The sequence below is a fragment of the Mytilus galloprovincialis genome, chromosome 5 (genome assembly GCF_965363235.1).
Source record: "Mytilus galloprovincialis chromosome 5, xbMytGall1.hap1.1, whole genome shotgun sequence".
Taxonomy (NCBI): domain Eukaryota; kingdom Metazoa; phylum Mollusca; class Bivalvia; order Mytilida; family Mytilidae; genus Mytilus; species Mytilus galloprovincialis.
Genome location: NC_134842.1, coordinates 44,174,546 through 44,200,718, shown reverse-complemented (window position 1 = coordinate 44,200,718; position 26,173 = coordinate 44,174,546). Strand labels below are relative to the sequence as shown.

The following is a 26,173-nucleotide window of genomic DNA, read 5'->3' as shown; positions in this document are numbered from 1 at the left end:
ACGGAAAATAGCAACAGGTAGGTAAAACAATCATGGGTTGCTTGTTGAAGTACATATGTGATTGTATTCTACCGTCATTGCTTTTATTGTTGAATTTTCTGAATGAGCAAAAAAGAGAACATTAAAAACTGTCAACATGTTAAATTGAACAATGTAGAAGAAGGAAGCTTGATTTAAAGATAATCAACATTTATAGGTAGTTCATATAAAAACTAATGAAAATTGTGATTGATAGTTTATTTCCGAGATAGTTCGCTTTACTGTGTCAAATTTTCATTTTACACACAAACATCACGTGATAATGTCAGAAGTCAGCGCAGTATAAGGAAAGCGGTACTATTACATTTTTCCAGCATTAGGTTGGCCTTTTGTGTACCCAAGACAGGTGAAGGAAGTCAAATTAGGAGCGCTGTGATTGGATGTAAGGGTACAATATATTTTTTATTTATCTATGAATAACTACAGTGTGCAAATTTACAATATAAATTTTAAAACCTATTGAAATATGTTCTAGGGAATTATTCCAAAAGGCTTCCAAAATTTCATAAATTTGATGCAAAATGACGGTGGGCATGGATAACACAAACAAGCTCCGTTGGAAATTAGTCATGATACTATTTGGCTTCAATTTTTAAGATAGAGTAATAAAATACTAACATCACACATAACTGTTTTATCTAGGTTTTTATTATAAAAACTGATAAATTTAGAAAATGTTACTAGTATTGTCGCCTATGGTAGAATAAATAGTACCATTTTCCTTATAGAATTAGTACATTAACAACATCGTCTGCATGAAAACATCAACATACTGACAATGTCACCTTACTGTGTGTTTTTATCAGGGTTAGAGGGTAAAATTAGAACAGTGTGGTCGAGTGTTTTAAGTTGCAATTTGAGTGAATCAAAACACTTTCTTAATTTGACTGAGTGTGTAAGAATCTAGACATATGCAAAGTAAAATGGTAAGTTATTATATGACTTTTCTCCACATGGAATCATCTACAGGTATCAAAGAACTCTTCTTAATTTTGAATTATGTTACATAATCAGTTATTCCTTCAATAAAAAAACCCTAACATTTTTCACTAAACTATGTTCTTTCTATCTTATTTGATTACATTCTGAAGCGTTCAAGAAGCATGCAGACGCCCGATTCCTTGTTAAACTCCAAAAAAAATGCATTTGACATCATCTTGTTTAGTTACCAGAGATGAATATGACTGTTTTGTCTTGTGTGAAATAGCATTCCTATACGACGTGTCTCGGTATTTATACTTCCAACATTAATGTATTTAGTTATGTTTGTTTAGTGGGTTCAATTTGATATGCTGTTATGTCTTATCGTTAGTGGTTTGAATTCTGTAAATTTAGCACATTTCACATATCCCTTGTTTGTCAGTATAATCGAGTTAATTTCCATTTTAGATCATATTACGTGTATAAAGTATTTTCTAAGTCCCAATATTTATAACGTAGTCACAGCTTTAATTCAAAATAACCTTTCAATACCGTCATAATCTTGATAATTGTTTGGCCAAGTATTAGTGTGTAAATATTTGTTAATTTTCAGATCTCGATACATATAATTGTTTGAATTTCAAGTTTATATATACGTCACACAACCAAACGTCGCTATTTGTGTCCTGTGCTGTCATTATAGATAGATGTCCGTTGTTTTTCTACGGTTTACATGTTGAAATGTACTATGATTATATCATTTATTATTGCGTTTCGCTGTAATGAGTGTTCTTGCGTTTGTATGTGCTGAACTCCTGTCATGTATGTTTGTCATTTAAGCGATATAATTAAACGTTGTCATATAAACGGGAGGTTTGGCTAGGCATAAAACCAGGTTCAAACCACAATTGATCTTAAAATGTACTATACTAAGTCAGGCAAAATGGCAACTGACATCAAACAGTCTGTTTCTATATATGTTGACGTTTATTTCACTTCTGTGTTTCTGTTGTTCCGTTGTTTTCCTCTGACTTATTGTTGATGTGTTTTCCTCGGTGTCAGTGTTTATTCTGGATATTTTTTTTTCTCAATCGATTTATGACTTTTAAACAGCGGTATACTACTGTTGTCTTTGTTTATTACAAAAAATGCAGTCATTTTTACTTCCAACATATGTAAAAAAAAGAAAATAGCTATTTCTTCGAATTTTACAAAGAGTGACTGAAATTAACTGATTTGTGTATTTTGCATTACAACATACGTAACAGTGTGTAATTCGAGCTTAAACTACATTAACGATAGTAAATTCAATTCGTTTTACGTTGGCGAAGCGAAGCGTCATCACAATACTCTGAAATATACACGGAAATATAAGTTTAAAAAATAGAGAAAAAATTAAATGATGAATATTTTCCATCTTTGCTGCTTACTTTCACCATTAAAACATCGGCAAGCTGGTTTAAAATGGGTTCCCAAAGACTGTTACAATGACTATCAGCGCATGGTGCTGTAAATATGTGTTTCATTGACCTTTGAAAAAGTGATTAATACTTCAGAGGTCAAAGGCTGAAGTGTATATCAGTTTTTCAAAAGTCAATAAAACCTCATAGTTACTGAAACAAAAGACAATAATTATTAAATTCCATATCCACAATTTATACATTGTGACTGGGATGGAGAGTGGTCTCATTGGCACTCCTACCACATCTTCTTATTTATATTTGATGACAACTAATCACTAAGTCCAAATGTACATAAACAAATTTACCATAGATATTCACGTAGAAGCACGTGACATTTTGCAAGATGAATACTTATAGACTATAACATGTCATTTTTCATATTTACATTGATATCATCCAACGACAAGACGAGGCATCATGTAGGTCGAGAGAGGATATCAGAGCCAAAATGGACGCGTTCATATTAAAATCTATTGATCACTTATTATATGTGTGATGCATAGTCGTTTCATTTTGTTGCACTTCCGTGTTTCTGTTTTTTTCTTTGTTTTCCTCTTATATATGATCCCATATGGTGAAAACGTTTTAATTAGATCGCATGGTAGCTTTGAAATATTTCAAATGTTTATGAGTTACCTATGAATTATATGAATGGGTATGGATTTTTGCGTAAATCATTCTGTCAATTTGAGAGGGGAAATGTACTTTTTTCAAGCCCCGACCTGACTTCTGCACCCAATTGTATATGTTTGGAGCTTAAGACGTTATAACAGGGCAAAAATACCGTATTTTTCCTTTTCTTGGATAGACATATAATTTGGGCGAATCTGCAGTTTTTACATATGCATAGCCTGATGTTTTCGTAACAAATATGTGATATGCTGTTTTATAAAAAATGCAATACATATTGGTAAAACTTCTAAAATAATATAAAATATGGGGGAAAAGTCCAATAACAAAACTACAGTACTCTAAGGGACATTCGAAACGGAAAGTCATTTATTAAATTGCAAAATGAAAAGCTCCAGCACGTCAAACGAATGGGAAACAATTGTCATCTTAATGATTTGTTACAGGCGTTTTCCCATGTAGAAAATGAAGTATTAATCTGGTATTGATTTACATGTTTTTCCTAACATTTTGAAAGATAAAAGCAGTAAATCAACCGAACGGTTCTAATCACATTAATATTAATTGTATCTTAATCTAGATCTATAATAACGTACAAATGTTCTAAAAATGAATTGTCAAAGTGATATAATGCATGCTAATAAACGATAAGAAAAAAGCATAGAATTTGTGAAACCTATCTATAGGCAGACTTTATACTTATCACACAGTATAAATAATCATACCACTGCCAAACATCTGGAGCAATTTATGCACAATAAATTCGATAGCTAGGTTTCATCTTGTGCAAGTTGATGAAAAATCATCAGTGCATGAAACAGTAATAAATCCATTCGTTTAAATATATTTTCTTTTTAACATAAACAATTATGACAGTTTGGTTATGTTGTTATATGTATATTAATTAGTATATTGACCTTAAATTAATTCAATCTCATTACAATCAATCATTTTAATTAATTAGATACGTGTATTATTATTGCTACTGAACAGGTAACACAACCAACCATTAAATCATATGGTGTATTTGATTGATGATAAATTATAAATTTAAAGCTAAATGACCTTTAAACTGTTTCTTTTTAAATTATTATAAATTCTGTATTCCCTTGAAAAACCCGACATCAACCAACACAAAACAAAAATAACAATATCTAATCAATTAAGGTTTATGTACCCTTCTGTAACTACAGATATAATGAATAATAGAGACAGGCCATTTTGAACATATGCTAGGGGGAAACTTGATGCAAAGCATTATTATTTACTGTTGCATTGCATTTAATAGAAAAAGAGTACTTTGTGGCAAATAAACCAAGATTTTTATAGAAAATCCACAGCCTTTAATAAAGAGATTTTTTATATAAAATTTGAAACATAGATTACTCACTTGCTTTTCTATGATGTGCTAGTGTTTATTTTTTACAAAAAGTTCTAACCAACCTGTAAATTCCAAAATACCTCGTGCAAAGTAACTAAAGTCGAGCGCACCCTAAAAGGTGTACTTGATTTGGTCCATATTTTTATTTGTTCTAACCAATAACTACATTAATAAACTTGTTTTAAGGAAATCAATGCTAGCACTGCATGCAATAATCCTATATCTATCGGTCATCAAATTGCCAAATATGATAGAACAAGGATGAAGGCTGTGGATTTTCTATAAAATTTTCATATGTTTAGCATTGAAGCAACACAAGGGTACATAATCCTTAATGATTATTAAAGCAATACAACGAATATTAGATGCAAGATATACAAATTAGTTAAGATTGTCATCTATTTTCATTGACGCAGAGTTGAACATTTTTAGGTAATACAATACAAAATCCCAAACATCAGTATTATACAGTAGTGATAATGACAGAAAGACTAAATAGTTGTATTTAGAATGTTTTTTACAGTGACACATAGTTATTTCAAATGCCATAACATGTATGTTTAAATGTTGTAATAAAAGTTTATTTGTACTCAACAACATCCTTTACCGTTATGATATTCAGTGCGTACTTCTACTGATAAACCTACAATATCGGAGTAGATGAACTCAATTATAATTAACCTTTACAGGATCAATTCCATGCGCGCACATTTTTTTCACCCGTATGGAAGAATGATATGATATTTAGATGGAATTATCTTATATTAAATTTAACGTGTATTTGCGTTTTTCGAACTTGAGGACAGTCACTTATTGTTATGTTTTTTTTTGGACTCGTTACACAATATATTTTCCAGACACGTTCATGACCTTTGAAATTCGCTTATAAGGGTCATTATATTTTTGAATAGAAGTAGAATTACAAAAATACCAAACCGGAAAGTCTCTAATGAAATGGCAAAATCAAAGCTATTAAACGTCACTCGAATGGATAACAACTGGCATATTCCTGATTTGGTGTAATATATACATATGTGTTAGGGAGCTACCATTTGATTTTTAATTGGAGGGGGGGATAAGATGAAATTTGAAAAAAGGCAGGACAGAATTTTTTAGTAAAAGAAAGAGGCAGGATGAGCTTCTTCGCCCAAAATCGGCAGGATACAATTATATGTGAAAAAGTCAAGATAAACTTATAAAAAAAATGCTTGACCGAATAGACTTAAAAATAAACATGCAAGACAGAGTCTACAACTAAAAGAAATGGAGGATAAGTTTCTCAATAAATTATTGTAATTAAACAAACTGTGCACAACACACGTACTCTTCAGAGGAAGTTCCCTTTATTCTTTTACAATTATGTTTTGTTGATCATCTTGTTATAAAATGATTTATATAACACATGTCACAGCATTTATTATCTACCTGAGAAAGCATATCCTCAAAAACACTGAAAAAAGTATTTAGTTCCAGTAAAATCTCATTTTCATTCACTCTTTCGTTTTTTTTATATTGTTTTTTCATTCTGTTCTTCTATTGATATATTTCCAAATGTAAATCATAGATAAAAAAATTTCACGTCATCATAACTCTAGTTACTAGTTGTCTTATATACACTCATAACACATCTTCATTCTTTATATAACACGTACAATAACAATACAATATGAAAATTGTCTTCTTTTGCCATAACAAGATGATATAACTTATATTTAGTAAATATATTTTCAATGTAGGCCACTTGTCAGAATAATTAGTATTGCTGTAAAATACTACAGAAAAATGTGCTGACATACCAACATTCTTTTAATGATATGCACACTTAAAATTCATCTTGTTTACCTTTTGGTAAAGGTTGGTTTAGTTTTATATTGTATAAATAAACTTATTAAATGCAATCCATGTAAAAAGTGTACATTAATTTTATTTTGGGACATAAAAAATTGTTATTTTTTAAAATAGTTTTTCTTGTAGGTGATTATTCAATATCAGCATTTAAAAGTTGGTCAAAATCATTACATGTACTGATGTAGATATATATATACATGATAAATACCAGATATAACACCGATCAATAATCAATACTTAAATAAAAATAACAAAAAAAAACTATAAAAAAATAAAAAACCCATAACGTTGAAACACAGGACAATCACAAAGAATATTCACATTCTTTCTGCAGTCCAGGCAATTATTGTTATTCGTAATATTCCTCAAACTTGTAATATTACGACAAATAGTAACATTACAACTTTGTGTAATATAAGGCCAATATTACAAAAAATCGTAATAATTAATATTACGAATATCTGTAATATAGTTTTTCTATATTACGAATATTTGTAATATACGATTAAACGGCTGTTTCGTAAAATTCGACGTGTCTTACCATGACACCAAGTAGTCTTTCTGAAAGATATACATACGGTTATCATATTTACATGTGCAGAAAATTTAGTTTTAAAGTCGAATTTTATTTTTTTACAAAATTAATGATTTTCCTACGAAATTTCTAACTAAGAACTGAATTTTTGACAAACTGCTCATTCCCACAATCTTTAAACTAATTTCCTGTTAAAGAATTACATTTTCTCTTAACAGAAACGTTTTATGTGTTGTGCTTTTAATGCTAGTATTACGTCGAAAAATCTTTAAAGAAACATGTGTATCGATTCCAAACCACATTTCAATGGAGATAACTCTTGGTCACTTAGAAGTGGCTGAAAAGTATAAATCGTTGTCTCCCTTAAAATTGATCTAATGCACTTGAAATTCCAATGTTTGTTTAACTTAGTAGCTGAAAACTGATAAACCAAATTGATTTCAAGTCAATTTTGGAATATTAAAATAATATAGCATATCACAGAAAATGAAAATAGATGTGCATGACATCTGGCACACACGACGAAGGGAATCATGTCCTATGTAAAAATATAATTCGGAGACATTTTTGATTTTCCGCAATAAATGATGTTCGGCACCGATCTTTTTTTTTTATTAATAGGGTGGGGTATTTTATTTTTAAAGAATTGTTAAAATCAAAATTTTGAAAATATAATAATTTGTTTCAGAACGGAAATAAGAAAAAATTGTTTTTTTTATATTTAAAAAAAAACTTCGATGAGAGTCTTGAGTAGGATCTTCATATCTGTATTCTAGAATTTGTGTCTATTATTCTCGACCGTTGGTTGCCGGAACGTCTGTTGATGCTTGCATTTTCCCACTGATAGACCGCGACTTAAATTTTATTCTTTTTAACACTCGATCGATTTTTGAAAAAAATAAAAAGTTTTTGTCCTATTAGATTTTTTAAAAATTTCTCCTATTTTCGGTAAACCCGTTCTGATCCTAATTAATTTAGATAAGTTTTGTGCCTGCATATGTTCATCACAAGACCCCATCATGAAGAAAAAACAAAACAAAACAGACAAATAAAAAATAAGTAAAAACACACACACCGAAATGAACGGAGGTAGTCCGGGTCAAACCAAACAAATATTTTAGACACAATCTACAGGCATGCAGGTGTAATAAATGATATTTGCATTTTGATAAGAGGTTCTTACTTCCTACAAAATTACCGATGTCAAACAATATTTATTTGTGATTACAGTAATATTATGAACAATCGTTTTAGTTCAAAATCCCACAAATCGATTGTTTCATCGATCCGTCCTATTTAATTGTTGTTTTTACCACTGCGAATTTTGTTCACACATAAATTATACACAGTATTTTTTTTAATAAAATATGTTATATCAAAAGTATGATTTAGATACTTATAACGTCAGTAAATCATGCAATGATTCCATCAGTCTTTTAAAGTGTGTATTTGATATAGAAATAATACCGTAAAATATCTAAGGAAATAATGGCAGTACAGGAATATAGTGTGTTACACGGTTGAAAGGGTGAAAACAGGTTTGGAGACTAGGTATCATCCACTTTTTGGCAAAAAAAAATTAATGACAAATAAAAGAGGACATTGACAAAACAATAGACTATTATACTATTATAGAATCTATATTTTAGATTATAGAAGACTTTTTAATTTTTTGTTTGATTTCCGGCAAATACAAAGCTTTGATCCCTCACCTTCATTCTATTCTTACGTATACGCCGCTAATACATATAGTCTCGTAACTTTATAGAATGAAGATAATAACACCTATCTGAACTTTTTTAATGTTTCCTTTTATTATATAAAAATGTTTTTTCTGTTACAAATCATGATGTATTGTTCTATGTGTACATGTTATGCTGCCCATCAAGGGCCCTTGATTGGAATAATAAAATATTCTAATTCTAATTCTAAAATTCTTATAGTCTCGTAACTTGAATTTGTCCTTTTGTTTATAAGCGGTGCTACCCAAAAGAAAATTGGAGATGCTTTTCTGGGAAATTGTTTTTGAAAGATTGAAGACGTTGTAATTTTTCTTTTAACCTGGTCAGCACTCGTTAACCCAGCTGTCATTCTGTATTACTAAGTATTTCATTAAGGTTTGGATAAAAACTGTCATAAAACATTTAAGACACAACAAAATAAGTATTTATATTTAGAATAATTGTTTTCTATTACAAAATACAGAACAAAAATATTGATTTGACGACTTCAATTAGCTTATATAAGTGTTTCTATTATTTAATGAATGTTTTTACATATTGTGTGTCGAGAATGATATATGATTTGTTTTGATTTTTGTTAACAAGACTTGTAAAGTTAATCCCCTCCCATAAAAACCACACACAAAAAATCGAAACAAAAAGAAACAACGGCATACCGTAAAACCTGACATGGTAAGATGATAGGGTATGCGGTATGGTACAAATTCCTCCATGGCGTGGTATGTATAACGATGGTGTCGTGGTATGGCATGGTCATAAGGAATATACTACAATACCATAGTTTAATCAAAAATTGTATAATAAGAAAGTTTTAGTAATAAACTAAACTCATTTCAGATCTTCATAATATTGATAGCACTGAGATTGAACTTGATAACAACTTGATGAACTCATATTCCCTGTTAAACAAAATCGAACATCGGAATGGTCATTAACAGTGGCGGATCAAAAAGGGGGGTCCGGGGGTTGGAACATCCCCCCTTTTTTTGGCCGATCAATGCATTTGAATGGGGACATATAGTTGGAACCCCCTCCCTTCTTGTCCTGGGTTGGGACCCCCCTTTTTTGAATGGCTGGATCCGCCCCTGATAAATGTTGAATTCGGTATACTACCGTATACATTCATGATTCACAAGCTAATAAATAACATATTATGTGCCCTAAATAAGGTTCACAGATAACTTTACCATGTTTACAAATGCACGGTGGTATTTGTACCATATCATTTGTGTATACATGTTACGATAGGATTTGTTATATTGACGTTACAATATCACATATCATACCACTGTACCATACCATACTTTACAATATATGCCCCTCAAAAATGCATCAGACTGATTAATAAAAAGAACTCATTATCGCAGCTTCATTTTGTCATTCTAAATACATTTTGACACATGTTTTGAATTTGTGATCACCTACTTACTTACAACAACATATGATCATGTAATATGGTTTTTGCAAAACGATAGATTTCAATAATTTAGTAGGGGCTCTTCAGATCTCTTCAGCAAAGCAATTATAAACCTTATGTTATCGATGCAAGATATAAAGTTTCAAATAATGACATCTTGTACAATTTTTATAATACACATTAATTATATCACTTGATTCCTTTAGTTTTAGTTTGGTTCGTGTTGCTCAGTCTTTGGTTTTCTATGTTATTTTGTTTGGCTGTGTGTCTTTTTTTTCTTTTTAGCCATAGGGTGTTACGGTTGTCAGTTTATTTTCGACTTGTGAGTTTGTCCCTTTGGTGTCCTTCGCCTCTCTTTTATAACTTAACTCGTGTGTTCTATGTTTCTTATTTACATGTATATAACTTTAATTTATGTTAATATGTTTACTTTTTAACCCTTCAAGTTTTACTTTTATCAATTTTTGTAAATTATTGTTTTTTTTTATTAATCCAAACTAAAAGAATTATTCAGACAGTAGACTAGGTACATGTATATCTGTAATAAAAATTGTGCTATACGAGAAGAATATTGATTGATTGATTGATATTTAACACCACTTTCAACACTATTGTGCTATTTTGTGGCGAAACTGGCGATCAGATTTTATTTGTGGAGAAAGCCGGAGTGCCCACCGAAAACCACCGACCTTCTGTAGGAAAACTGACAATCCTAGTCAATTAAGATTCAGTGGAGTCGAATATACCTGCTCCGTGCAGGATTCGAACTCACAACCTCAGTGTTGACTGGCTAGTGATACAGTAGTTCGACAACTTAGACCACTTGGCAACAAAGCCCCCTACAAGAAAAATATTTTTTTTGGGGGGGGGGGGGGGGCGCATCACAAAGTGTTCCATAAGAATAATATAAAACAAAAATCGTAAAGGGTTCCGTGAAACCCTGTGTTTCGCCTACGATTGCTGCTGTCCGATTAAAAGTGTAATGTTGACTTAAAAGTGAGTCTATTTATCAGTAAAAAAAAAACAGAATCTAAAAAAAAAAAAACTTTGTTTTCAGATGCTATTTCTTGGAGATTAGCTTATGGCCAAGTTTCAACAATCCATCAAGTATTACAAACTTATCATGTCCAGACTGTCTGTATATAGTTATATAGTGGGGTTGATGTTTAGACGAGTTGTATATATATACATATATATTAACTACTAAATTTACTACTTGTTAACTGCAAAACTAAGTCCATTTATCAGTAAATGACGGAAAATGAAAATACATATTATCAAAATTTGTTCTGGATACTGTTCTTTGGTCATTAAAAAGCTTCTGTCCACATTTCATAAAATTTCATGAAAGTTATTGAAGACTGAAAACCTTAACCTAAGACTGAATCCGTGTGAATGTTAAGTTATAAAAATTTAGTCCATTTATCAGTAAAATACTGAAAAAAAATTGGCTCTTGATACTGTATTTTGGTCAAAAACAGCTTCTTTCCTTCTTAAAATTCTGTGAAGGTTTGAGTAAGTTATTGATGACTGAAAAGATTTAACTTCTATTCACTAAAAAATCTTAAGAGTAAAAATACTCTTAAGTCATAACTATTTCAGTATAACTTACGACCAATTTTAATCTTAAGATTTTCGGGGAAAAGAGTCGCTGTATTTTGGTAACAAATAAGCTTCTGTCAAACTTTTTATTAAATTCCATGAAAGTTTAATTAACTTTAACCACAGACACAGACAGACTAAATATTGACGCCTCTGACGCCGACGACGAAATGTAGGATCGCTATGTTGCTTTCGCGACATAATGTCGCAGGCTCGACAAAAACAAAACTGAAACTAGAGATTTAGTGATCACATCTACCCAGCCCCGTAGGAACATAGAGATCATGTTTATGTTAAGTAGTCAAAAACATATCATTTACATTTCAATCAATTTCAAAAAGGATTGTCTATTTATAATAAGGAACCCACAAAATTAAAAAAAAAAAAAAAAAAAAAAATAAGTACAGTTACAATAACTCTGGAATGGAAAATTTTAAACAGCGAAAACCGAACTAGTGAGTCAGGCCCAAGACCACAATTAATGACCCCGATTATAGTTCCTTTTAATTAGAGTGTATTTTTCCTTATTTTTTTTTCTTTCCCTTCCTCACTCATTTCTTGGATTTTTTTGGTGGAAATGAAAGAAGAGAGGTGAAATAAATTTTTGGATGTTGTATTTTAACTTATTTTGATTTGGAATGAGTGATTAGACCAAGTGCAAAAAGGTAATATTTACAGTTTTCGGAACATCTCTTGACTTGTCAATAGGGGTATGGATGTGTATTGGCTAAATTTGTAAAAGTGATTGCTACAATCTTTCTGAATTTTGGATATATATTTGGACTAGGACTATACATTACACACACAAAAAATTGGACAAAAGTGCATGGTGCAATTTTTTTAATGATGCAAAAGGTTATAAAGAACTGATAGAGGAATTAATTGTTGTCTGTGGCCTTCAAACCACAACATTTGGATTTTTCAAACTATCAGGCACAACAACTCTGAAAGGGTAAAATAGAAAACAACGATTTGTTCACATTAACGACCGATTTAAGAATTGTTATGAGCTTTTACGAGCTATATATACGGTTTATTATCAATTATTACAAGTTATTACGATGTATTAATGTCAAAATTTCACGATTTGATACGAGTTGAACTTGTCACGAATAAATAAGAGCAGCTTAGTTCATTAGCTTACGGGCATGTTTTGATCATGTATGGATTGTAACGTATGAAATTTTGCTATTCCTCAAAGCTTTTACGTGTTAGTTACGACCTGTCAATGTGTTGTAAGAATAGTAACGAGATAGTGTTACGAGTATTTACGAGCCCATACGATTTTGTAGCTTGTATACAAATACCTTACCCAAAATCGTAAACAGTACGCGAGAATACGCAAAGAGAACATATCTATTAGTAGTATCAACTACGCATAAAGTTCTCGTGATAACTCGTAGCAATCCTTAAAGCCGTCGTAACATGAACCGAAAGAAATCGTAACCAACCCGTATGCACTCGTAATAATCCATCAATAATTCGTAAACAAATCGTTAAAAAACAAGAATATGTCCATAGTACACGGATGCCCCATTCCCACTATCATTTTCCATGTTCAGTGGACCGTGAAATGGGGATCAAATTTCTAATTTGGCATTTAAATTAGAAACATCATATCATAGGGAACACGTGTACTTAGTTTCAAGTTGATTGGACTTCAACTTTTTCAAACACTACCTTGACCAAAAACTTTAACCTGAACTTCGCACTATCATTTTCTATGTTCAGTGAACCGTGGTAACTGGGGTAAAAAGTTTGATTTGGCATTAAAATTAGAAAGATCAGATCATGGGGAACATGTGTACTAAGTTTAAAGTTGATTGGACTTCAACTTTATCAAAAACTATCTTGACCAAAAACTTTAACCTGAACTTCGCACTATCATTTTCTATGTTCAATGGACCGTGAATTTGGGGTTGAAACTTTAATTTGGCATTAAAATTAGAAAGATCAGATCATGGGGAACATGTGTACTAAGTTTAAAGTTGATTGGACTTCAACTTTAGCAAAAACAATATCGACCAAAAACTTTAACCTGAATCCTTGCGAATGGATGCACAGACGGACGGAGGGACAGACGGACGGACGTACAGACCAGAAAACATAATGCCCCTCTACTATCGTAGGTGGGGCATAAAAATTTACGAGTCATAAACGGATTTGTGCAAGCAGTTAGCGAATTGTTACGTTCTGTTGCGAGCGGTTAACATACGATACCTACTGAAGGTTAAATACCGAAAAATCTATCCATGGACAATCGTTAAAAGATTTTTGACATGAATAAAAAGTTCCTCTTCTCTCATTATCCTTATGAGTCTCTGCATGTTGTTCTGAGTTCTAACCAGTTATTTACGGGTACCAGCGAGTCATTCACGGATGCTTTCAATTGACAACCAGCAAAGCGTAAGGACTCGTAAGAAACATCCGTGTATGTGAAGGAGGGGGGGGGGGGGGGCATTTAAAAGTTTTCGACGCTTCTCAAGCACGACGGATGTCAATGGACAACCAAAACACATTTGGATAGTGTTTGTCTAGATGAGCTAAATATAAGAATGACATATTGAGATGCAATTATTACATGTACATTGCCAGTCAAACAATTTCTTCACTTGGAAAAAATAAGCAAGTATCTCCAAAAAATAACAGGATCAATGTGTTAACCAAGCATATTAACTAAGGTTATACATTACTCTAAAGCAAGGAGCATTTTTGTTTGATAAATATTGCGGTACCATATATATCTAGGAGCTTTTATCATGGAAAAGTCATATCTTTAAATTTACTTTGACTTACACAAATATTTGATGAAATACAGATTTTATATACACGCGCTAAAACGTATTTGCATTTGCGATCAGGAAATGTCTATGACAGGTTCGATAGTATTATGTGACCACGACGAGCACGCGTACCACATTCAGATCATTATGTAAAAAAAATGTACAAATACACCACAGAAGTCTACAAAAGCCACGGAAAGAGAGAAATAGGTGTTGCTTTTCTGGTGGCGTTGGCAGCGACAGCATAGGATGAGTCAACAATTATTTAGTTTTCGGCGTTAATCAGTTTGATAGGAACTACTTGATCAATGATATATTTTTACAAAGTTGCATTAGTATCAGAATATGTCAGCTACTTCGAGACCCTGTCCCCTAGGTTAAGGTCAGGCGAATTTTAATTAGCAAGCAATTTTCAATATTTAAGTTGCCTGCATGCTTAAATGAGTTTGATCGGAACGACTTGTGATAGATCACTGACATTTTCTATAAAGTGGCAATACTAAATTAAAGACTATTTTGTGACCCTGCACCTATGTCAGGGTGCAGTGGTTTTGAATTGGAAAGCAATCGTTTCAATGTTAGCTTCTTTTCTGCTTAAGGATGTACTTAGGTGAGGTTTTGGAATTTGTGTCAAATGTTCGGACTCCTTGGTGTTTTTCCATACAATACAATGTAAAATATTTTGCCCCATAACCCATTTATTTTTTCATATAAGACTTAATAGCTCATGAAAGGTCATTTACCAAAATTTTAGAAGATTCTTGATTTTTCTTTCTTTTGTTTTGAGACCCAAATAATACCAATGCAAATATAAGGTAAAAGTCCGAGTCAGCCTTTTCCCGCCATATTTTAATTCTCAAATATCTCGAAAAGGAAGTCCATGACCTATCAATATTTTTAGCTCATCTTTATCCTTAATTGATGCTCTACCAGCTTATAGTATCAATTTTAATTTCTTAATTTCTTAATTTTTACCTAACCTCACCTAAGTATATCCTTAAGTCAATCCTATATGTATGAACTACTTGTGAAAGATGAATAACATTTTCGATAGAGTTGTATTACTATCAGTAAACATACCAGTTTGACGACTATTTCGAGGCACTGTCCCCTAGGTCATTGTCAAGCGACTTTGAATTGATTTGATTCTAAGTTTCTGCAAATTGGTGAAAGATTTCTTTGTGTAAAAAGTGTTTTTGACTATGAAGATTAAAATTCTCAGGCTAAAACTGGAAAGTCGAACGCTGAGGAATTAAAGTTTGGCGCTGAAATTTAATTCCTCAGCGCTAAAATTTAAAGTTTACCGCTGGGGCTGTATAGTCTTGCTCTGAAGATGTTAGGATCAGCGCTGAAGAATTTAAGTCTACAATGTAGCTCTGACGATCTTGAGATCAGAACTGACGATTTAATGTCCAGCGCTGATGATGTTAAATCTAGCGCTGAAGATATAACTTACAGCGCTGAAGCTGTAAACTCAAGCGCTGCAAATATAAAGTTGATCGCTGTAGATATATTTAAAATTTAGCAATAGATATTGAAAGACTGACGCTACAGATGTAAAATGCGCGCTGAAGATAACACAAGCGCTGCAAATGTAAAGTATATTACTGTAGATTTAAAAGTCTAGAGCTCGAAATAGTGGTATGGTGCTCTAAATGAAACGCAGTGGCGGATCCAGGGGGGAGGCGGGAGTTAAACCCTCTTTTTTTGGACGATCATTGTGTTTGAATGGGGACGTATGGTTGGATCCCCCTTTTATCCTGGGTTGATACCCCCACCCCCTCCCCCACCCCTTAGAAAATTGCTGGATCCGCCCCTTTAACGTCTAGCGCTAGGTTATTAACTTTATTTTTTTTAAACTGCAATGTATATTTTAGTAATTATATAAAATCCACAGTCCGAGTTTATTCCGTGTTCACTCAGGCAACAACCATTTGATTTTCTGGGGGGCTATGGTTTTTTTTTCTGGACAAATTTTTTTCACAAGTCGAAAACAATTTTTTTCTTTCAATTTTAGCCTAACATATAGTGGCAGCTGAGGGTGAAACAAACATTTTTTTTCTCAGAATCAAAAACAAATTATTTTTTTCTCCAAAAACTGGAAACAAACTTTTTTTTCCAAAAAAAAACATATACCCCCCCCCCCCCCCCCACCCGGAAAATCAAATAGTTGCTGCCTCATCACACCAAAAAGTAAAAATCCAAAAGTATTTTGTTGTTTAATTGCTGTTTCATCGATGTACAACCCACACCTTCTTTTATTTAGATCTGATTTATGAACTAAATTGAAAGAAGTATTTTTAACATTCTAAGTCCTGTGTATGAGAGGTCACCTTACACAAATAAGTTAATAATTAAAGAAATAAAAATGCAATTGTTAAAATAATATAATTGTGAGATCAAGAGATTTAGTTGTATAGTTCGTGTTTTTGGGTGGCATTTCCCAGTACAAAATCTTGTGTAAAAACCCATTTCTTTTACACCAAAACGAAATTGTTCTCCCAATTATATTCACGTACATACAAACACCTTGTTTTATTTTTATACTTAGCGGGAAATATAACTGCTTTAACCCAACTAACATGATTATTAGATGGTGTCGAAAATCGTTCATTGATTAGGGCGAAAAAAGCGGGAAATATAACTGTAACCTATACATAATGCTGATTATGCATTTCTCACGGATATTTGATACAGAGAAGGTCGTTGTTTTATCATCACTCCTACATTCCATTCTCTAGTTTCCGCCGTAATTTATAATTAATCTGACAGTGCTCGACATCATTTTAAAGTCACTGCTACACCGACAAATTCTGAGGTGAATTGAAAAAAATATAAATTGTTTCTATAAGAAACAAGAACATTGATTTAAAAAAGTTTGTTCCTGTGTGTTTTAAATAGAAAAAAAAGGTTTTTCTTTTAAGTTGGAAAATAATGTTTTTCCCATGCAAGTATACCCCCTCAAACAGATGAATTGTCGGGCCAAAATTTTATTTTGCTTTCATTTAGTAAAAGATAATTTTTAATCATGCCTAATGAAAACGTGATTTAGCTTTTAGACACGGAGAAGATTAGCCCATAAATATGATTCCGTACTACAATCAGTATCTGCTAAGGAAGCTAATTAGCGCCACACATTTTGTCTTTTAATTTCTTCCTAGGTTTGCGTTTTCAATTCTTTATTTAGTTTTGTATATGATATAATCAGAAACTATATTGGATTTACATTTACATCCATGCTATAATTTTAAATGTTATAAATTAAACAAGAAAATAGATATGGTATAGGCAAATTCTAATTGAAAGGTCAAGATTTTGAAAATTTTGATTAACAAAAAGGGCGCGGGTATAGTAGATTAGAGCAAAAATATTGGCATACAATTGTGAAACTATAAGTCAAATAGAAACATATAGATTCCTACACTGCAAACAAGTGTATAACGATATTTCTCCACTCGAGACAGTTGAATTTTTTCATTTAAAGCGCGAGGCTTGCCGAGCTTTTCAAATAATTAAAATTTTAATTGTCGAGAGTGGAGAAATATCGTAAAACACGAGTTACAGTGTCGGAATCTGTTTCTCTGATGACCTTATCCTTTTTTTTTAAAAAGATTTTCAGAAACTAGTGTTCTTTATATGCGACGTCATCAGGCATATGGTCGCCTTTTTCCATGACGTCACAATAGAAAAATTGAGAAGAAAACAAAACATTTTGACGTCATAATCAAATTTCGACTAATCATTTGCCGAGAACAGATTTTTCACTAGTAAGGAGAAATATTTTTCTCTCACCGGTCAGGAAATGTGAAAATAGCACAAGAATTAGAGAAAATGATCTTTTTGCTTTAAAATAAATTATTAAGAATAAACATTTTTTTTAAATTTTGATGTAAGAAATCGTTTGTTAAAATTTCAGAATACGACAGATTCTTTGTTATTTCGAAAATGTCTGCGTCATTCCGCAAAAGTTTGCGTTATCACGCAAAGGTCTGCGTTATATCTAAAATGTTTGCGTTATTTCGCAAGGGTTTGCCGTTTAGCGCAATTTAAGTTTGCATTAAAACGCAAACATACATAAACATGGTAAAGGAAGAAATATAAAAAAACATTGTGTGGCGGTAATAGGCTTCTGTAGTCTTCCGCCTATACATTATATCTTTATTATAGGGAAATTTCTCAACTGGACATTCAGTTTGAATTTTTTCCACTCCCAATTTTTTTATAACCTTTTAGAATAAATAAATGTAGGTCTCAGGGTTTAGGACACAGATCCAGAGTAACCAACAGTTATAAATAATATAACGCTACATAATATCAAAGTCGAAATATAAGGCGTGCCGAGTAGAGCGACTTTTAAAAAGAGTTCTCATATTCAGTCATTGGCTGAAAAAGTTCAACCTCACTGACACTTTTTTGCTCTACAAATTTAAGCTTTGGTCTAAAGCATAAAATATCAGTAAACACAAGCTTTACAAAATTAATTATTTTCATGGCAATACCAAATCGCTCAAAAAAGGAGGACTGCTGTTCTATAATCCCCGAGAGTACCAAAAACACACGTGTTTCGGTACTGACATAATGTTCCGAAATTCGGCGATGATAAAACTTCGAAATTATTTTAAAAGAAACTAGGGTTCTAATTGCCTAGCTGAACTAACGTGTATGTTTCTATTCTTTGTATATTTTCTGTTGGTCATAAAGCTCCTAGCATATGCTAATATATCTATACATTGTAAAATTGACGGAAATGGGGAACATGTCAAAGAGATAACAACCCGACCAAAGAGCAGACATCGATAGTGGCTTTGAACTAGCTATCAGTAACTGTGAGTACTCTCAATACGTACAGATATGTACTTGGTGTCTTTTTGTTGTTGTGATGTACAAGTACACGGCCACGTTCACTTGTATGTGTAGTATTTGTATTTTTATCCATCTGATGAGTTAAGCCTTTTTCAACTGATTTTTATATTTCGTTCTTATGTTGTACTGTTACACCACTGTCCCGGGTTAGGGGGTGGTTGGGATCCCGCTAACATGTTTAACCCCGCCACATTCTCTATGAATGTGCATATCCTAAGTCAGGAGCCTGCAATTCAGTGGTTGTCGTTTGTTTATGTATTACATATTTGTTTTTGGTTCATTTATTGTACACACATTAGCCGTTAGTTTTCTCGTTTGAATTGTTTTACATTGTCATTTCGGGGTCTGTTATAGCTGACTATGCGGTATGGGCTATGCTCATTGTTGAAGGCCGTACGGTGACCTATAGTTGTTAATTTCTGTGTAATTTTGGTCTCTGGTGGAAATTTGTCTCATTGGCAATCATACCACATCTGCTTTTTAATATCCGCCGAAGACCACCAATGGGTCTTAGTTTGCTTTCTAAGTTCTGGTGGCCGTTCCTGATAAGGGTCAATGAAGAAAGGTGCTTCAGATGTAGACTTTTTGAAGGCTTATATGACCCTCTAGAAGACTTTTAGTTTAATGTGTTGCTGGATTGGTATCTCATCTGGGTGTCCCACATCGCCTTTTATACATACGTGTTTAAGCTAAACAATATTAAACTATTAATAACAATAATAAAAAATTCAAAAATGGTAGTAGACACCGTTTTTGCATGAACATGCAGGTACGATGGTAAAGCCTTTCTTAACTTGGTTGATATAAAATCATAAAATTAGAAATAATTTTAAATCAACGGACAGTCGTTATACTTTTCATATAATCGTTACACTTTAATACATTTCAATAATCATGATAATGTATGAGAAATAAGACAAAAGCGTACTCAGGGGCGGATCCATCCATATTCCAACCTTATGTCCTCATTGCAAATGCATTGATTCTTCAAAAAAGGTGAAAGTTCCAACACCCGGACCTCCGCCCAATCCAATTTTGGGATCTGCCACTAGTACTTAACTATGATCTATCGCCATTCGTATGTACTTGTTAGTGTTGAGTTTAATAAATTAATATCGTAGCAGCTACGTAGTGCTACGTAGATTTTGAATATTGAACGTGTAGCTATAGACTAGCTGCTACATATATATTGATAGCAGCTACGTAGACGACCCAAGCTTTCACATTTCTTGATCGGTGTGAGAAAAATATTTCTTATCACTAGTGAAATATCCCTGGGTTGTGTTCAATATCGTATAACTTTTTGTATCACTCTCCGTGCTAGTTGGGTTGAGTTCCACTACGTAGCCGCTACGATATTGAACGCAATATTTATCGGCTAGGCTAGCTATACGTTCAATAGCCAATTTCTAGGTAAATGTAGCGCTACGTAGCAGCTACGGTATTGAACGCAACCAGGGAGAATTGTGAAAACTTCAGGGTTTAGTTCAATATCGTTGCAGCTACGTAGTGCTACGTAGATTTTGACTATTGAACGTGTAGCTATAGACTAGTTGTTGAAAGCAGCTCCGTATCCGCTACGTAGCTGCTACGATATTGAATTCAACCCTGCAGTTTTCGTAACGGCTACGTAGTGGAACTCAACCCAACTAGCACGGAGAGTGATACAAAAAGTTATACGAAGAACGGCGTTAATTCGATTGGCTTATCCAGCATCATAAGACGATATTACGGCATTTCCATTGGCTAATCGTTAGTGAATTTCAAAGTTTAAGACGATGATGTTTCGTCCATGGCAACGGACATATATGATTTTTTTCAATAAAAAACAATAAATAATCTTCTTTTTGTCAAATTTGATTAAATTCTTAAGGGTACAAATAGTCTTAAAATGTCTGATGTTAAAGTTCGACGACAAAGGCTCGTTAATTATTATATTGAAATTAAACAAGTGAATCTGTGAGCTATATAATGCTCACTTAGGATACCTCCGTCCCCTAAAAGTATAAGGTAAACAGGAAGTTGTTGAGTGATGAATCTGAAAACGTATCCAAGGTATACATGTATTGTAGCTGACTCATATATAAACCCTTAACCGAATTTCAGAAATCCTTGTAATGTAGTTCCTGAGAAAGATGCGACGAAAAGTATTCATTGGACGGACGGACAGACAGAGGTAAAACAGTATACCCCCATTTTTTTTTAAAGCGCGCGGAGTCGGAGTATAACAACTCGAGGTGATATCAAGCGATATCATAAGTATTACATATTTTATATATTAATATGTATAGAACACGGTGATTATACATAACTGGAACCTAGTCTACGTCCGGTCGGAATGGGAACGTTATCTCCGAAAGGTGGCACAGTCTCCTCACGTTAAAGAACCTTTGCAAGAACTCTTTGAGAGATGTAGCAAAGTTATGACTATTTTATATTTTTCTTATAGTATTTGTTATGATATATTTTATAACAATTGCATTATGAATTTCTGTACTTGTATTTTCAAATTTGCAAAAGTATCACCTCCTCCAAAACATCTTGATATAATATAGTCTTATATAATTTAAATGTTGTTTAAATTTCAATATTGTATGTTTGTAATGATTGTCGTGTTTGTCTTGGTAACAATCCAATATTTAGATTTTACACCAATACAATGATTTGATTTGATTTGATTATGATGTATTAATCATTATGAAACTTTTAATGCTATCATGTCTGTTTGTATGATACAATATATATATTATATATATATATGCAATACGGACTCAACCAATTTTGTTAATGAAAATAGTTTATGAAATAATTACCACCTGTAAATCAATGATTGATTGATCGATTGTAGGTTGCTTAACGTCCAGTGGCAAAAATTTCATGCATGTTCAGGACGAGAACAAGTTAACAATAAATACAATAGGTAGGTCTTGTAATGAAACACGACATGTGATATTTATCAATTATAATTGGAGTGACAGTTCAATTTGAAAAATGGTGTTCTCCTTAGTGTTGCAGATAACAAGTTCAGATATACCGCCAACATCATTTTAATTGCCATTGATTGATTGTTTGATTGTCAAGACAGAATGCTTTATGCTTGATTAAGATTTTTGTCATGATATATACTATATAAAACAGTCCTACATCTAGTATTAATTCCAATTCTAAGGTGTTTTTTTCGAAGTACATTCGACTTGTAGATAGGTGATTATCTAACAAAAGAATAATTCCAAACCTGTAGCGTTAACTATTGTTCAGTAAAAAAACTGAATTCTTATTAAGAGGATGTTGATTTATAAGTAACAGATGGGATTATCGTGTATTAGATCTAAGACTAGACATGCTAAATTTCTGGCCCATTTTAGTATTATACAATCATTGACATTTGATTGAGGTTGATACATACAGGTTATTAGAAAAATGATAATGCTTAGATTATCAAGTTACTGTAAAACTAATATGTAAAATTGAAGTTCCTTTTCTATGTCTTTTATTCTTTTAAATGCATAATGTGCATAAATAATCTATCGAAGTTGTCCCATCAGCACATATAAAAAAAGAAGATGTGGTATGATTGCCAATGACACAGACATTAACAACTATAGGTCACCGTACGGCCTCAACAATGTGCAAAGCTCATACCGCATGTATATTTTTTTCTTTCTTTGGATGGTTATCAGAAAAACATAGAACCTCTATTAATATAACGTTTATGTTCATACTTTACTGTTTTAACATGTTACTATCTACATGCCATAACAGATTTATACCTTTACTTTGCCATTTCAAAACTGCCATTTCAAAACTGAAAAAAAATATGAATTGTAAGCTGTAACATGTAGATTTTGTTTTCACTCTCAACGGATTAGATTCAAGACTGTATACCATTGAAAAGTAAAGTTTTTCAAAATACTTTACAAATCACAATACTTAATTTCATCACTTCGCTCCTTTGATGAAACTGTTGCATATAAATTTTTATCAACACTGAAATGTAATTAACTGTGGCGTTTTTCTGATGATATAAGTGCGAGAAATACTAGACGGTGCATCATTTAACTGAATTGACCTGCGTAGGCGTAAAAACAATAAAGCTGTCATTTCACTTATCAAGCATTTAACCACTTAACTTTTTCACCATGCTTGCATGATGTTGAACACACGCGTCTAATCGATCAGCCCCTTTAACACATACCGCTGCTATAAAAGAATAGAGCTACTTTCACCAATCATTTTTTTAATCATTTTAACTAAAATATTTATATTTTCCGAATTATTTTTAAAAATGTACTTGGTCTTTGTTATAGAATCAATATGTTTTTGACGGAAGCTACTAAAGTTCAATTCAACATTTTGATTGCAACAGGCGATACACGTATTAGTTTATAAACGTCTCTTAATATATTATATGGAATGTGATATGACTATTGTTTCTCCCTTTTCTACATGTATATTTTCCTCGAATATTACATCAACTCGTTTTAGAGCATTGTAAATGGTATATTTTCTATCTAATTTTCTACGATGAATGTTTATTATTTTGAGAACAAATGTTATTTTGCGGGTGGCAAACAAATTCTATTCCGTATATCGTCAGGATATCGGACTTCCCATGGCCGGGACTAAGTGTGCACCACTTATTGGGAACCTGCTTCTGTATTGTTTTGAGTTACAATATATGACGAAAATAAGCAAGACCCATCGAAACAACATCTGATTCAAAAATTTAATAACACTTTTAGATGTTTAGATGATATATTGGCTCTCAATAACGACGACTTCAGTATGCATGTACTAACACGATTTATGACTAAATACAGATGATCCTAACAATGAACACTACCCTTTCCTGGATCATTACATCTATATCTTTAACGGGAAGCTAAATACCAAAATTTACGATAAATGAGATGGTTTTTCATTTCCTATTGTTAATTATCCATAATGATTGTTAGATGGTGACGTACGTTTGTCACCATCTTATGGTGTTTGTTTATCTCAACTTGTTCGATTCGCTCGTGTAACGTATTTGATTTCAACGAATGAAATCTCTGTATTACTGAAAAGTTATTACACCAGGGTTTTTCGATATCACAAACTAGTCTACATTAGTATGCTGATCGGAGCTGGAACCGCTTGCGATTTTGGAGCCTCTGGCCTTTGTTAGTCTTGTATATTTTTAATTTTACTTCATTTATATTTTTTGGAGTTTCGTGTGACGTCCATTTTCACTGAACTAGTACACAATTGTATTAAGGGCAAGTCGAGGACCACCTCCGGGTGTGGGATTTTTCTCGCTGCGTTGATGACCCATTGGTGGCCTTCGGCTGTTTTCTGGTCGAGTTGTTGTCTTTTTGAAATATTCCCAAATTTTCATTCTCAATTTTATCATAAAATTAAAATAGTTATTCGTTTATTTATGATTAAATTGAGATTTGAAAAAAAAAGTTTGGATCTTCAAGATATTCCTGTGCCAGTCCTTACCTCGTCAGTTTTTGTCTTAATATGGTATTTAATCCAGAGAATATGGTAATGATGATAGATATGTGATTGTTTAAATTATGTGTAATTACAAACTTCATATTCTTGAGGTAATTTGCATGTGTAATTGTTGAAAAATCCTACATTGATTAAAGCTGTCGTGTATTGTTTTAAAGTATTTTGTTGAAACACTATAAATCAAACACTGCTTATCATATTTTCCGAAATCAATCCATTATATTATGCATTTCTGTTTTTTTTTTAAATCGGGAACAACAGAAGTTATTATTTTTAAATATCTGATAAACAACTTCTCTTATATACATGTACATACAATAATGTTCCCTACAGTAGGTATATACTAAACCCTTTTCCTTTAAAATTTCCTTGCGATCTGTCAGATACTGCCAATATCAATTCAGCCTATAGTGAAATACGCTGCATGTAACCTTGTATTGTCAGATCATAACGAAAAGAAGTGTTACATTTTGTTAATTTTATTTGCTTTGTTTATCTGTACTAATATGTTTGCATTTTATCCCACCAGGGTTTCATGTTTTGCAATAAAGATTATTTATTTGATAAATTTCCATTTTTTAACTTGCCTGTGTATGTCGAAACATAGATGTAATAGTCGAAACAATCTATGATTAAAGGGAGATAACGCTTTCTACTCGTCTATATTACAAATATTCGTAATAAAGGTAAAATTACTTGTTAAAGTAATATTACCCATCCAAATAATATTACACGAATAAATAATTGCCTGGACTGTTCTGATAATGATGAAATTGTTTGTACCCGCTGGACATCGAATTCACATATTGATAAGGTTTGATATTCGGGATTACTAGTTTTTCATTTAATCAGGAACATTGTGATATTTAGGTGTGGGAAAAGATTATGCATTACTTCAAATTACATAGTCTACCTACTGATTATATAACTCAGCTTTCCTTCAGATTAATAACATACATTTCGTATGGAAATTTGTGCTGTTAAATGGTACAGCAAAACAAATACATGTTCTTTTAAACAACCACTTCCTGGTTGGTCATATTTATCATGTTTATAAAACAAAATGGGTAAGAGACGCGAACTCTGTATAGACTCTAATTTAAACTTCATGCAATTTGTATGCATAGAATAGAATAGAATAGATTGGAATTTTAAAATTTTAATCTGATTGATATGAAACATTACAAACATAAGCTCTTTAGAGCTTTTTGTCAACATTAATAACACTAATGAAGCATACAATGTTAAGACGTATAAAATATATAAAAGATACACAACAAACAAACAAGTAACACATCTATATAGGAGAGGGACGAAAGATTCCAAAGGGGCATTCAAACTTTAAACAAACTGACAACGCCATGTCTAAAAATGAAAAAGACAAACAAACAACAGCACAGATGACACAACATAGAAAAGTAAAGAATAAACCCCACCAAAAAACTAGGGG

General features: G+C 32.3%; 1 protein-coding gene and 1 long non-coding RNA gene across 2 annotated transcripts in view; one reads left to right on the top strand and one right to left on the bottom strand.

Moving 5' to 3' along the window:
• LOC143075891 (uncharacterized) overlaps nucleotides 1-26,173 on the bottom strand; it is a 57,243-nt gene that overhangs the window by 17,953 nt on the left and 13,117 nt on the right. The window lies entirely within an intron of this gene.
• The window catches only part of LOC143074542 (nacrein-like protein), a 34,621-nt gene that overhangs the window by 1,054 nt on the left and 7,394 nt on the right, over nucleotides 1-26,173 (top strand). The gene's annotated exons all lie outside the window — the stretch shown is intronic.